We start from the raw sequence: 13,823 nt of genomic DNA, 5'->3' as shown, positions 1-13,823 counted from the left end.
AATGCTCTCCTTTGGTTCTTCCAATGACAACATAAGGTCATCTGCATATGTTTTCAATTTATGTTCATTCGCGCCGGTTTTTATACCACGGATCTCTGGGGTTTTCCTTATCTTATTTGTAATTGTCTCTAAGACTATGATAAACAGCAGCGGTGATAGAGGGCACCCCTGTCGAGTACCTTTTGCTATTTCAAACTGTTCTGTCAGATTGTTATTTATAATTAATCTGGCTCTTTGTTGTGTGTATATTGCTCTAACTCCTTCTAGGAATGTGCCCTCTATCCCTGTTTTTTCCAGACATTTTATTAGAAAACCCCAGGAGACATTATCGAAAGCCTTCTCGGCGTCAACGAACATTAAAGCGGCAGGGATTTCGTTATGACATTCTAGATATTCAATAATGTCTATTGTATGTCTGATGTTGTCTTTTATTTGTCTATTAGGAAGGAAGCCGGCCTGATCACTGTGTATAAGGCTAAATAAACATTTTTTAAGTCTATGTGCCATTATGTCTGCAAAGGAAATCTACACCATCTTTTCTGCTCAGCATTGCAATGTTCAGGACAACCCTGGGCTAGACGCTTGCCAGGTGAGGAGAAAAGACTGGTGTCCCTGTCTAAACAGAAAAGCCAGATGGATACAAACAGGGAAGTGGAAAGGGAATAAGCAAGCAGGCAAAGAGAGCAAGGGAGAAAGGAGCAGAGGAGAACTGAGCCCAGATTTCCTAAGAGGAACTAGAATATTAATGTCTCTGAGGCTGGTTTAAAATGGCCAACCATCTGAGGTCATAACCAAAAGAAAAAGGTTGTGCTTCCTTTTCTTTCTTTAGAAAACATGAGGCTTAGGGAGCAAATGCGGACATCAGCCTGGTCACATGAAATCTCCCAGTTCAAGGGTGAAAAACCGGCAGCTGTGCCAGAGTGAAACCTGTGGTGTCCGATACCAAAACAAAAGAGGGAAACTGATGAGCACTGGGCATCTTGTGCATCAGTCTTGTCAGAATTCCTGCAGCTGAGCAATATTATTGGGGGAAATAGCAATAGGTGTGAATATTTTCAGGCTGAATAAAAAGCAGGAGGAAATCAGAAGAATGACAACTTCAAAGTTGTTGAGATTATTACTATTCGTATACCATGGTGTAGGGCAGCCGATAGTAAGAGATGCTGCTGGTCAGGGACATGTTCTTATAAATGGGAAAATATCTACTAGATTTAAAAGAATTCGTACTTCATAGCACCAGCCAGCGGGAGATATAGATATATACAGTCACAGGAAGAAGAAAGTGCCCCCTCTTTGAATTATGTGGTTTTACATATGAAGACATAAGAACAATCATCTGTTCCTTAGCAGGTCTTAAAATTAGGTAACACAACCTCAGATGAACAACAACACACAACATATTACACTGTCTCATGATTTATTTAGCAGAAATAAAGCCAAAATGGCGAAATTGTGTGTGAAAAACTAAGTACACTCTTACTGCTTCCATAGGAATTAAGAGGCTAAGTAGCAGGCAGGGGCTGCTAATCAAATGCCCTTGCTTAATTGATCATCAGCAAGTGTGCCCACCTCTATAAGAGCCAAAGCTTTGGACTTCCGGGTTAGCGCCATCGGTGAATGGCGGAGTTCCTCCGATCGGAGGAACGGGCTCCGTGGAAACTGGGTCTTCCCTCCGCGGCGAAGGCGGGGACCCGCTAGAAATCCCAGGTGGAAGAAGCCTGGGAACGTGGGGTTCGGCAGAGCACCAGGAGCGCCTCCCCTACTCGCGGGGAACCCCTTTTGGGGCTCCGGAGCGAAGTGGGGTGAGCAGCACGGTGCATCGAACCGACTGCTACTTTCACGGAGGGAAGCCGCGCAGCCATCGCTGGAGAGCGCTGACTTTTTCCTGATGACAATTGGACTCTAAAACAAGTACCCGTGAGTAAAAACGGAAGATTTGATTAAGAAAACTACAAAATTTATGAATTAGGTATGTAGCGGGAAGGTCTAAACAGGAAGTCCACCTTCCGCTTTATAAATAGACTGAAGCAAAGATCTTATAAGCTAATCAGCCTGGAAAATTGACTTAAAGACTGAAATTTCCTGCATTTATAAACAACAAAACCCCCCTTGACAGCAGGGGAAAAGGGGGAAAATTTTTGATCTCCTAAGCCTGCGGGGAGAGAGTAAAGGAACATAAGCCTCCATCGTCCCAAACCTGGGGACGGGGTGTCAGGACAGAAAGTTTTGGAGATGCCCATCGATTGAAAGTGGTTTACTCTTGACAGACAGTAAAAAGAAGAGAAACAAATTAACTTTAATGCCGCTTTCTGCATTTTGCATGTTAAGGAAACAAAGTATTTGAAAACCGAAAGTAAATTTTCCTTTGTTGGATACATTTTAAAGATGGATGTGAACTGAAATTGTGTCCCCTAGAGGGAGCTTGTCAATTTGTTGCTGCAGTTTATAGTGAAATTCTACAATTCTGGGAATCAGACCGTGGGAACGGCCGCCTGGCCTTGAACAGCAATGTGCCGGGAAGAAACCTTGTTGTCTGACCTTGGCAGAATAAATGCTAAGCTACAGCAGCTGCATGAGAAAATGGACTTAATGAACGAAAAGTTAGACTCTATATCTGTTGTAGCCAGTAAATATGAAACAACAGAAAATAAGGATAAAGAAGTTCCACAACAACTAACTCAGGAAACTGGCTTGACAGGGCAAGTTCAAGGGCAGATGATGATGGAAGAGGTTGTGATTGCACTTCAAAAGATACAGATGGAGAAACCTAAAGTCCTGCATGACCAAAAGTCGCAGTACTGCAAGATTGAATATGATGTGTCTCTGGAAGTGTTTGGAGTTAAGGAAGCTCTCAGCTCTGGCGGGACTCTGAAACGGGTCGACAACTACTTCTGGAACAACTACTTTTTGGATTACAAAATTAACCTGGGGGAATGGGACTCTGGGGAATGGGCTAGCCTGATGAAAGAAAATGGAGATTACTACCGATTGGAGAGGCAGAGGAACCAGAGACCAAATTGCAAACATGCGCTGGATTATGGAGAAAGCTAGAGAGTTCCAGAAAGACATTTACTTCTGCTTCATTGACTATGCAAAAGCCTTTGACTGTGTCAACCATGGCAAACTATGGCAAGTTCTTAAAGAAATGGGAGTGCCTGATCACCTCATCTGTCTCCTGAGAAATCTCTATGTGGGACAAGAAGCTACAGTTAGAACTGGATATGGAACAACTGACTGGTTCAAAATTGGGAAAGGAGTACGACAAGGCTGCATTTTGTCTCCCTGCTTATTTAACTTATATGCAGAATTCATCATGCGAAAGGCTGGGCTGGATGAATCCCTAGCCGGAATTAAGATTGCCGGAAGAAATATCAACAACCTCAGATATGCAGATGACACAACCTTGATGGCAGAAAGTGAGGAGGAATTAAAGAACCTTTTATTGAGGGTGAAAGAGGAGAGTGCAAAATATGGTCTGAAGCTCAACATCAAAAAAACGAAGATCATGGCTACTGGTCCCATCACCTCCTGGCAAATAGAAGGGGAAGAAATGGAGGCAGTGAGAGATTTTACTTTCTTGGGCTCCATGATCACTGCAGATGGTGACAGCAGCCACGAAATTAAAAGACGCCTGCTTCTTGGGAGAAGGGCAATGACAGGCCTAGACAGCATCTTGAGAAGTAGAGACATCACCTTGCCAACAAAGGTCCGTATAGTTAAAGCTATGGTTTTCCCAGTAGTGATGTATGGAAGTGAGAGCTGGACCATAAAGAAGGCTGATCGCCGAAGAATTGATGCTTTTGAATTATGGTGCTGGAGGAGACTCTTGAGAGTCCCATGGACTGCAAGAAGATCAAACCTCTCCATTCTGAAGGAAATCAGCCCTGAGTGCTCACTGGAAGGACAGATTGTGAAGCTGAGGCTCCAGTACTTTGGCCACCTCATGAGAAGAGAAGACTCCCTGGAGAAGACCCTGATGTTGGGAAAGATGGAGGGCACAAGGAGAAGGGGGCGACAGAGGACGAGATGGTTGGATAGTGTTTTCGAGGTTACCAGCATGAGTCTGACCAAGCTGCGGGGGGCAGTGGAGGACAGGAGTGCCTGGCGTTCTCTGGTCCATGGGGTCACGAAGAGTCGGACACGACTAAACGACTAAACAACAACACCGATTGGAGTTCCCCGGAAGCCCACCCCCCAAGGAGAAAGGGAAGAAATCACAAAAGAAACCAACAAGGGACAGGGAAGGGTGTAAGAATAAACAGGAACAAGAAAATATGCAGAGGGGGCATGGAAGTGACTTAAGAGCCTTGGATATCAGAACACCAGATTGATGGACTGGATGTGAGACTGAAAGGACTGACATAACCCGAAACCAGGAAGAAGGGACGTTGGATAAAAATTTGAGGAGAATTTCTTTTTATTTTTGGAATTAGTTTGATATTAATGAAAAAACAGGGAATTTGTTGGAAAGGAAATAATTGGCATGAGTAGAAAGGTTTGAAGAAGTTAGGTATAAATATGGTTTAAATTTTGAAACTTTATGGGAAGAAATTTAAGGACTATTTGCAGAAACAGTGTAAAATTAATGGATGTTAAAATGAAGTAGGAAGGAAACGAAGTGATTTCTAACAATAAGGTTAAAAAGGAATATGCAAAAAATGGTTTGATAATTAGATGAAAAATAGAATGATATAATTTGTTTAAGATAAAGAACTAAGATAAAACAAAGAGGGAAAAATTTGCTGAATTAATTATTCGAATTGGAATATAAAGGAGGGAGGTGTGAGGAAGTCACGGAAATAAGTAAATGAACCATAAGATAGAGAAAGAGGGATTTGTTTTTAACTTGCTTTTATTTTTCATTTTTTCCCTGTATTTTGTATTTTTTTCTTTTTCTTGGATTATGTAATTTCTTTTTTTCTATTTTTCTTTTTTCTCTTTTTTCTTGGAAATTTCAATAAATATTATTTTTTTAAAAAAATATAAGAGTCAAAGCTTTGGCAGTTTGCTGGTCTGGAGCATTCAGATGTGTTTTAACACAATGCCAAAGAAGAAAGACAACACAAGGCTCTTAGAGAAGCAAGTGCTGCTGCCCATGAAACTGGGAAGGGATTCTAAGGCCATCTCCAACCAATTTTATGTCCATCATTCAGTGAGAAAGATTCACTGGGGAACAATTTTTTACTTTTTGAATGCTGTCTAGATTTCTACAACTGATTTAGGGTATCTTTGCACTGCTGAATCAGGAAATGGCATCTGTTTCTCTCCATCAGGTCAGGTTTACTGTAAACTGAATGGTGGACATTGATAAATTGTACACGTAAATTGCATGTTGCTTCACCATTTTTCAAACTTCAGGGCTTGAACTTCCATTTCTTGGAACTCCTGGAATGCTCAGCAGCAGGGAGGTCTCTCTTCAGAGTCCAACAGTAGTCAGCCATCATGACTGCGTCCCAGCGACCCTGATACCTGGTCTCCATCTCTTTCATGTCCTGATGGAATCTCTCCCCCTGCTTGTCACTCATTGAACCCAGGTTCTCAGGAAACCAGTCCATATGTGAAAATAGGTAGTGCATCTTGACGCTCATGTTGCAGCCCAGGTTTCTGAAAGCAGTCAGCATGTTGTTGACATGTTCTGCGTAGTTTCTGGCCTTATTGTTGCCAAGAAAGTTCTTCACTACCAGAACAAATGCCTTCCACACTTCCAGTTCCACTTCGTTCATTGAGTTTCCGAACTCTGGATCTCTGATGAGCTGACGGATCTGAGGACCATCAAAGATGCTAGCTTTCAACTTCCCCATGCTCAATCCTTGAAAAGCCTGGCACAAGTAAGTGAAGCAGTCACCATCCTTGTCCAGAGCCTTGGTGAACTGCTTGATTAAGCCGAGCTTGATGTGCAATGGTGGGAAGAGTATTCTGTCTCTGTCCACCAGAGGGTCGTTGATGACGTTCCTTTCTTTGCAAGGCACCAATTCATCCCGCACAGGCCAGTCCTTCTTCGTGTAATGCTGAGCACGGTCCCTACTATCCCACATGCACAGAAAACATGGGTACTTGGTGAAGCCAGACTGTTGTCCCAACAAAAAGTTCACCATCTTCAGGTCAACACAAATAAACCACTTATGCTGATCATAACCAATTTTCTCCAGCACATACTTCACCGCTTCATAGTTCTCCTTCAGTGTACTCGAGGGAGCCAGGGGTATAGAGGCAAACTGGTTGTCGTTGTGTAGCAGAACACATTTCAGTGATCGCTTGCTGCCATCAATGAAAAGTCTCCAATCTTTGGGTTCATACTGTGGCACTCCAAGCTTGAGCAGAAGCTGCGCAATATCTGCACAGTACACCAAGTCCTTCTCTTCCGAGAAAAAACGGAGGTACTCTTGATGCCTGTTGCGGAAGAAGCTGATGCAAGCACTGTCAGAGAGGAGGTTTTTTTCCCTTCAATCTGGATGTCAACAGTTCGGCAGAGTCCTTTGACAAGCTGAGGTCACGAACTAGTTCATTCAACTCCTTTTGGGAAAATGGATGTGGACCATCATCTTCAAGAACCACTTCTTCTTCTTCATGTCCTTCAACACTGGAGGCATCTTCGTCACTAATGTCAGGAAGTTCTCCGAAGATAGGCACTGGAATTTCATCACAATGAGCTACAGGACGACGTGTTGATTGCAGATCAGGATACTTGAGGCTGCTCCGGTTCTTTCTGTTGATCCCAGCTGCACCAATTTATGGAAGATTTCGAGGTTTTATGACTTCAAACTGATCCCTTTTCGACATAATCACCCAGAACTATCGGACCTGAATACTTCTTGTCATTAAAATAATCATTTCCAATCAAAACAATTATTCAACATGGCATTTTACCCCCACCAACTTCTTCTAAAATGCTCCACACAAGTGTACATGTGAACAAAAACGTAAAAAAATACATGTGCCATAGCTCAAAAACTTGACCTGATTGCGCAAAACCAATGTGATTTTTGGATTCAGCGCATCAGATTCGTCCTAAATCAACCGAAAAAACGCAGACAACAAATGTGTTAATAATAATAATAATAATAATAATAATAATAAATTTTATTTATATCCCGCCCTCCCCAGCCGAAGCCGGGCTCAGGGCGGCTAACAACATTAAAACAGTGTGACATTATAAAACATTATAAAAATGAATTAAAATCAAAATTGATGGCAACCATAAACTAAAGCTTTGTAAAGATTGCCAGAGGAGGGGGTCAGGCTGCGCCCTGACCAAATGCCAGGTGGAACAGCTCTGTCTTGCAGGCCCTGCGGAAAGATGTCAAGTCCTGCAGGGCCCTTGTCTCTTGTGACAGAGCGTTCCACCAGGTTGGAGCCGCAGCCGAAAAAGCCCTGGCTCTAGTTGAGGCCAGCCTAACCTCTCTGAGGCCTGGGACCCTCAAGGTGTTTTTATTTGAAGATCGTAAGTTCCTCTGTGGGGCATACCAGGAGAGGCGGTCCCGTAGGTACGAGGGCCCTAGGCCGTATAGGGCTTTGAAGGTTAAAACCAGCACCTTAAACCTGATCCTGTACTCCACCGGGAGCCAGTGCAGCTGGTATAGCACCGGATGAATGTGATCTCTAAGCGAGGACCCCGTAAGGAGTCTCGCTGCGGCATTCTGCACCCGCTGGAGTTTCTGGGTCAGTCTCAAGGGCAGCCCCACGTAGAGCGAGTTACAATAATCCAGTCTGGAGGTGACCGTCGCGTGGATCACAGTGGCTAGGTCAGGGCAAGAGAGGTAAGGAGCCAACTGCTTAGCTTGGCGGAGATGAAAAAATGCCGCCTTTGTTGTAGCTGCAATCTGCGCCTCCATGGAGAGGGAGGTATCGAAGATTACACCCAAACTCTTAACGGACGGTGCTGGCACTAATTGCACCCCCGCAGGAGATGGGAGTTGCCCCCTCAGTCCCATGTCGTCCCGTCCCAGCCAGAGGACCTCTGTCTTCGAAGGATTTAACTTCAGCCAGCTCCCACGTAACCATCCAGCCACAGCCTCCAAGCATCTGATCAGTGTGTCTGGGGCCGAGTCCGGGTGGCCGTCCATCAACAAATAGAGTTGGGTGTCATCAGCATACTGATGGCAGCCCAGCCCAAAACTCCGGACAAGCTGGGCGAGGGGGCGCATAAAGATGTTAAAAAGCATCGGGGAGAGTATTGCACCCTGAGGCACACCACACACCAAGGAGTGGCGGGATGACAATTCCCCCCCAAGCGCCACCCTCTGTCCCCGACCAGAGAGAAACGAGCGCAGCCATTGAAGGACTGTGCCCTGGATCCCCACGTCGGCAAGGCGGTGGTCCAGGAGTTCGTGATCGACCATGTCGAAGGCTGCTGACAGGTCTAGAAGAATCAGCAGCCCCGACCCGCCTCGATCCAGCTGCCTGCGGAGATCATCTGTTAGGGCGACCAGAGCCGTCTCGGTCCCATGACCAGCGCGGAAGCCGGACTGGAATGGATCCAGAGCTGATGTTTCATCCAGAAACCTACCAAGCTGTTCAGCAACCGCTCTCTCAATCACCTTACCCAGGAATGGAAGATTCGAAACCGGGCGGTAATTGGATAGATCTAAGGGATCTAATGATGTTTTCTTTAAGAGCGGGCGCACCACTGCCTCCTTCAGTTCCCCTGGGAATGTCCCGGTGCCAAGGGATAGATTGATGATATCCCCCAGGGGGGCCCGCACCTCTTCTGGACACGCTCTAATCAGCCAGGACGGGCACGGGTCGAGAGGACAGGTGGTGGGCTTTCCAGCTCGGAGGAATCTGTCTACATCAGCTGGGGATATCCAGTCAAAGTGGTCCAATACTGAACCCGAGGACAGTCGAGGGGCCTCCAGTTCCTTTATTGTATCCAAATTGGCAGGGAGGTCATGGCGGAGCAACAAGACCTTCTCCGCAAAAAAGCTCGCAAATGCCTCACAGCTGTGTGTCAAATTGTTATTTAAATTTGGCTGTCCTTCGAGGGACGTTAAAGACCGAATTATACTAAATAATTGTGCCGGGCGAGAGCTAGCAGATGCAATGGAGGCCGAGAAGTAGGACTTTTTAGCGGCCTTCACTGCCATCTCATAGGTTTTCATAAAAACCCTATAAGATGTTCTTGAGGCTCCGTCACGGGCACCCCGCCATACTCGCTCTAGCCGTCTGAGGTCCCGCTTCATTTTCCGGAGCTCCTCGGTAAACCAGGGAGCCCGGTTTCTGCGGGGTCGCAGAGGGCGCTTAGGTGCGATCTCATTGATGGCTGCCAGGAGCTGGGTATTCCAGGCCTCAACACGCTCAGTCAATGAGTCGCCAGGGGGAGAAAGGTCCCGCAAGGCTTGACGGAATCTATCAGGGTCCATCAGCCTCTGCGGGCGAGCCCAAATTGGCTCGCCACCCAAGCAGGGTGGGGGTGGAACGTCAATCCTGGCTTTCAGAGCATAGTGATCAGACCATGGCACCTTCATCGAAGGAAACATGATCACATCTATACCGACGCCAAAGATCAAATCCAGCGTGTGGCCTGCTTGATGTGTGGGGCCCGAAACAAACTGGGAGAGCCCTAGTGTCGCCATGGAAGACACCAGGTCCAGAGCCTGTGAGGAGGGAGTGGCATCAGCATGGATGTTGAAGTCCCCCAATACCAATAGCTTAGGGAACTCCAAGGCCCAGCCGGCCACCGCCTCCAGCAGGCCTGACAGGGTGGCTGCTGGTGCGCTAGGTGGCCGGTACACCAGCCAGACAGCCAAGCTCACCTCGGAGCCCCACACTAGGCCAACACATTCAATGCCGGGGATCGGTGGCGATGGTAGAGCCCTGAAAGAACAATCTTCCCGGATTAATAACGCCACCCCTCCCCCCCGGCCCACAGTCCGCGACTGGTGAAGGACGGAGAAACCCGGGGGCGCCATCTCTCGTAGGGTAACAGTATCCCCTTCGCGCACCCAGGTCTCAGTCACACATGCCAGGTCAACCCCCTGTTGTTGACCAGTGTTATTTAAAAGTGGAAAACATTTAAGACAGTTGTCAATCTTCTCAGGAGTGGACGTCTCAGCAAATTGCAGGAAACCCAAGAGTTACATCTGAGGCTCCTCAGGCCTCAGCATATTAAATGTTAAGTTTCATGACAGTACAATTAGAAAAAGACAAAACAAGTATGGTTTGTTTGGAAGGGTTTCCAGGAGAAAGCCTCATCTCTCTGAAAAAGAACATGGCAGCACGGCTTTGGTTTGCAAAGTTGCATCTAAACAAAACACAAGACTTCTGGAGCAATGTTCTTTGGACAGATGAGACCAAAGTGGAGATGTTTGGCTATAATGCACAGCACCACATTTGGCAAAAACCAAACCTATGCCAACTGTCAAGCATGGTGGTGATGATTTGGGCTTGTTTTGCAGCCACAGGGCACCTGGGAACCTTGCAGTCCCTGAGTCGACAAGAACTCCTCTGTACACCAAAGTATTCTAATGTGAGGCCATCTGCCCGAAAGCTGAGGCTTGGCCGAAACTGGGTCATGCCACAGGTCAAGGATCCCAAGTACACCAGCAAATTTACAACAGAAAAGAAGCAAGGGGTTGCAATGGCCCAGTCAAAGTCCAGACCTCAACCCAACGGAAATGCTGTACGGGACCTTAAGAGAGCTGTGCATAATGAACTGAAGCAATGCTGTAAAGAAGAATGGGCCAAAATTCCTCCACAATGATGTGAGAGATGCATAAAGTCCTACACAAAACTATTACTTCATGTTATTACTGCTAAAGGTGGTTCTACAAGCTATTGAATCATAAGGTGTACTTAGTTTTTCACACATGGCTTTATTTCTGCTAAATAAATCATGACACAGTTCAATATATCATGTGCTGTTGTTCATGAGGTTTTATTTACCTAATTCTAAGGCCTGCTCAGGAACAGATGATCGTTATTCATATGCAAAACCACAGAATTCAAAGAGGGTACACTTTCTTTTTTCCAGAAAAAGTTCTGGCAACTTCCTTTTACTAGAGAGTAGATATCTTTTGGCAAGTGTATGTTCCTTCGCAAGTATCCCTGCAGGAATTGCAGCATCCCACCCTCCATGATTAATATCTATATCATGAATCCAATAATTTGGTGCCTCAGTGAGAAATGCCCTTTACACTCAAATACCCCGGGAATGTGGGGCACACATTGTTATGTACTGAAGTTCTCACCCTGGGCCAGCAGGGGGATACTGTATAGTTTTCACTCAGGTCCACATATGCAAATAAGGGATTGAAAGTGATGTTCAGTGATTGGATTGTTACAGAAAGTGTTACTGTTGCTTTGTAGTTGAGCTCTATATAAGCAGGCTGGCTGAACCCTTCAGCTCAGTTCTGTTCTGGCCTGTGAATAAACAAGAGCTGTTTGAAGAATCGCTGTGCCGTCTGATATGTTCACCCACAACTTAACACACATGGTGATTCTTTATCCTCAAATAGGTATTGCGGGTGTCCAGAAATTAATAATGGCTGCAGTGGTGTAGCGTGGGTTGTCAGCACCCGGGGCAAGGCAAGTAATTTGCGCCCCCTAACCCGTGGATTTGCGCCCCCTAACCCGTGGATTTGCCCTAACCCCAGATGTTGCGCCCGGTGCGGCCGGCCCCCCCTGCACCCCCCACGCTACGCCACTGAATGGCTGACTAATTTCTGATAACTAGCTACCAATAATAATATAATATGTGGGAATAAGGAAAACAGAAGAGCCTTTCAAAAAGTTATGATGTGCTGCCATCTAGTGGTTATCAGGGAGTGAGACATTAAGAGTTGAAATATCTTGTTGTGGTAAAAAGACGCTCCAACATTTCTCCGATGAAAATAGGGACTTCTTCTTCTTCTTCTTCTTCTTCTTCTTCTTCTTCTTCTTCTTCTTCTTCTTCTTCTTCTTCTTCCACCCCACCCACCTGACAGGCTTGCCCAGTCAGCTTCCAACATATATAAAAACATAATAAAATATCCAGGGCTGCCTTCTAAAGGTTGTCAAGGTCAAGGTCAAGGTACCCCTGACCATTAGGTCGAGTCGCAGATGACTCTGGGGTTGTGGCACTCATCTTGCTTTGTTGGCTGAGGGTGCTGGCGTTTGTCCGCAGACAACTTCCGGGTCATGTGGCCAGCATGACAAAGCTGCTTCTGGTGAACCAGAGCAGCACACGGAATCGGCGTTTACCTTCCCACTGGAGCTGTACCTATTTATCTACTTGTACTTTGACGTGCTTTCAGACTGATAGGTGGGCAGGACTGAAAGGTTGTAGAGTCACTTATCTCCTTGGCTTGGGGGTCGCATAACTGCAGACCCTCCAAAATTTCACTGATGGAAATAGGGGCGTCCTAAGGAAAAGCGGGATATTCTGGGATCAAATCAGAAACTGGGACAGCTTCTGTAAATCCTGGACTGTCCCTGGAAAACACTTGGAGTTTCTGCATTAATAACAATACTTGTATTGTACTTAAAACTTTCTAAGTGCTATACAGATATTAAAAGATAAGGCAAATCTTGTCCACAGGCTTACAATGTACCATCCTTCATCAAAAGGTGAAGGACAAAAGGAAGATATTTTGAAGATGTGTAAGTTGCAAAAGAATATTTTGTTTTAGTAAAATCACAATTATTAGTAAGAAAAACAATCAGCCAATGAATATATATTCAAGTACAGTCTTTTTTTAAAAAAGAAAGAAAGCAGGATTGCCCCTTCTTCGCATCAGCCTCTATGAAGGCAGAGTGATCCTGCTGAGTTTGAGCGCCAGCTCAGTACTAAGCAGAATGGTTCCCCCTGATCAGGAAAGGGGGTGAGACTTCTTTGCACCAGGTTCAGGAGAAAAATTGGATGCACCAGGGATCTCTGGGGCACGCCTGGAACTCAGTGCTGAAAAGGGAGGAGGGAGAAACCCCTTCTCTCAGAGTCCGATCTTGCTGGAAGGGGAGAGAAAAGAAGGGCTCCTAGTTGTTCAGAACTTAGAGGGGACCTCAGCAGCCCAGGGAGGCCAGACAAGTACAACCAACGGCCAGGTCTCTCTCCCTGTGCAGATCTTCTCCCTTCATGCCAAATACTGAAGACTAACATAGAGGAGGGAGAAAGGTTGTTTTCTGCTGCTCCAGAGAAGCGGACACGGAGCAATGGTTCCAAACTACAAGAAAGAAGATTCCACCTAAACATTAGGAAGAACTTCCTGACAGTAAGAGCTGTTCGAGAGTGGAATTTGCTGCCAAGGAGTGTGGTGGAGTCTCCTTCTTTGGAGGTCTTTAAGCAGAGGCTTGACAACCATATGTCAGGAGTGCTCTGATGGTGTTTCCTGCTTGGCAGGGGGTTGGACTCGATGGCCCTTGGGGTCTCTTCCAACTCTATGATTCTATGATTCTAACATTCATGAGGCTGAACAGTTCTGGTCCTTGCTTGACAACAGAAAAGCTCAGGGACAATTAAAAATTAAATAAAACCAAGCAAATAAAACAGAACACTATACAGGAAGTGCAAAACAACAACTAAAGTCCTTTTTTAAAAAGGTTACAGTTATAGTCCCATGTCCTAAACAAAAGTTCTGTTTCTAAGCAAAGTGTGTGCATGTGCACTCCTAGGTTTCTGCAAGGCTTTTCTGTCTTTAATATTCATTCATCATGATGTAATTATAAATGTAGGTCAACTCCTACAAAGGCCTTTGCCAACTATTTGATTGGAGTCAAATACTGCCTACTGCCCCCTTTTCAAGAAAAAAACCTACTCAGTGCCCCCGTGGAAATCTCCCTTCTTTAAGCAAACAAACAGTCCGATCCGCCCTAAGGGAGGGGCCGGTGCCACAGCCCACCTGCCATTGCCC

At 45.7% G+C, this 13,823-nt stretch overlaps 1 protein-coding gene and 1 long non-coding RNA gene across 2 annotated transcripts in view; one reads left to right on the top strand and one right to left on the bottom strand.

Annotated features, from left to right (window-relative positions):
- LOC307199681 overlaps nucleotides 1-6,931 on the top strand; it is a 57,987-nt gene extending 51,056 nt beyond the window's left edge. The window contains exon 3 of the long non-coding RNA XR_013832116.1: nucleotides 6,378-6,931. This is a non-coding gene — a long non-coding RNA (uncharacterized lncRNA). The remainder of the gene's footprint in view (nucleotides 1-6,377) is intronic.
- Nucleotides 1-13,823, bottom strand: part of CNTNAP2 (contactin associated protein 2) — a 1,037,318-nt gene that overhangs the window by 50,160 nt on the left and 973,335 nt on the right. The gene's annotated exons all lie outside the window — the stretch shown is intronic.

Source organism: Podarcis cretensis (assembly GCF_951804945.1).
Source record: "Podarcis cretensis genome assembly, chromosome: 12".
NCBI classification, from domain to species: domain Eukaryota; kingdom Metazoa; phylum Chordata; class Lepidosauria; order Squamata; family Lacertidae; genus Podarcis; species Podarcis cretensis.
The sequence above is the reverse complement of the archived record's forward strand: the minus strand, read 5'-3'. Positions and strand labels throughout refer to the sequence as shown.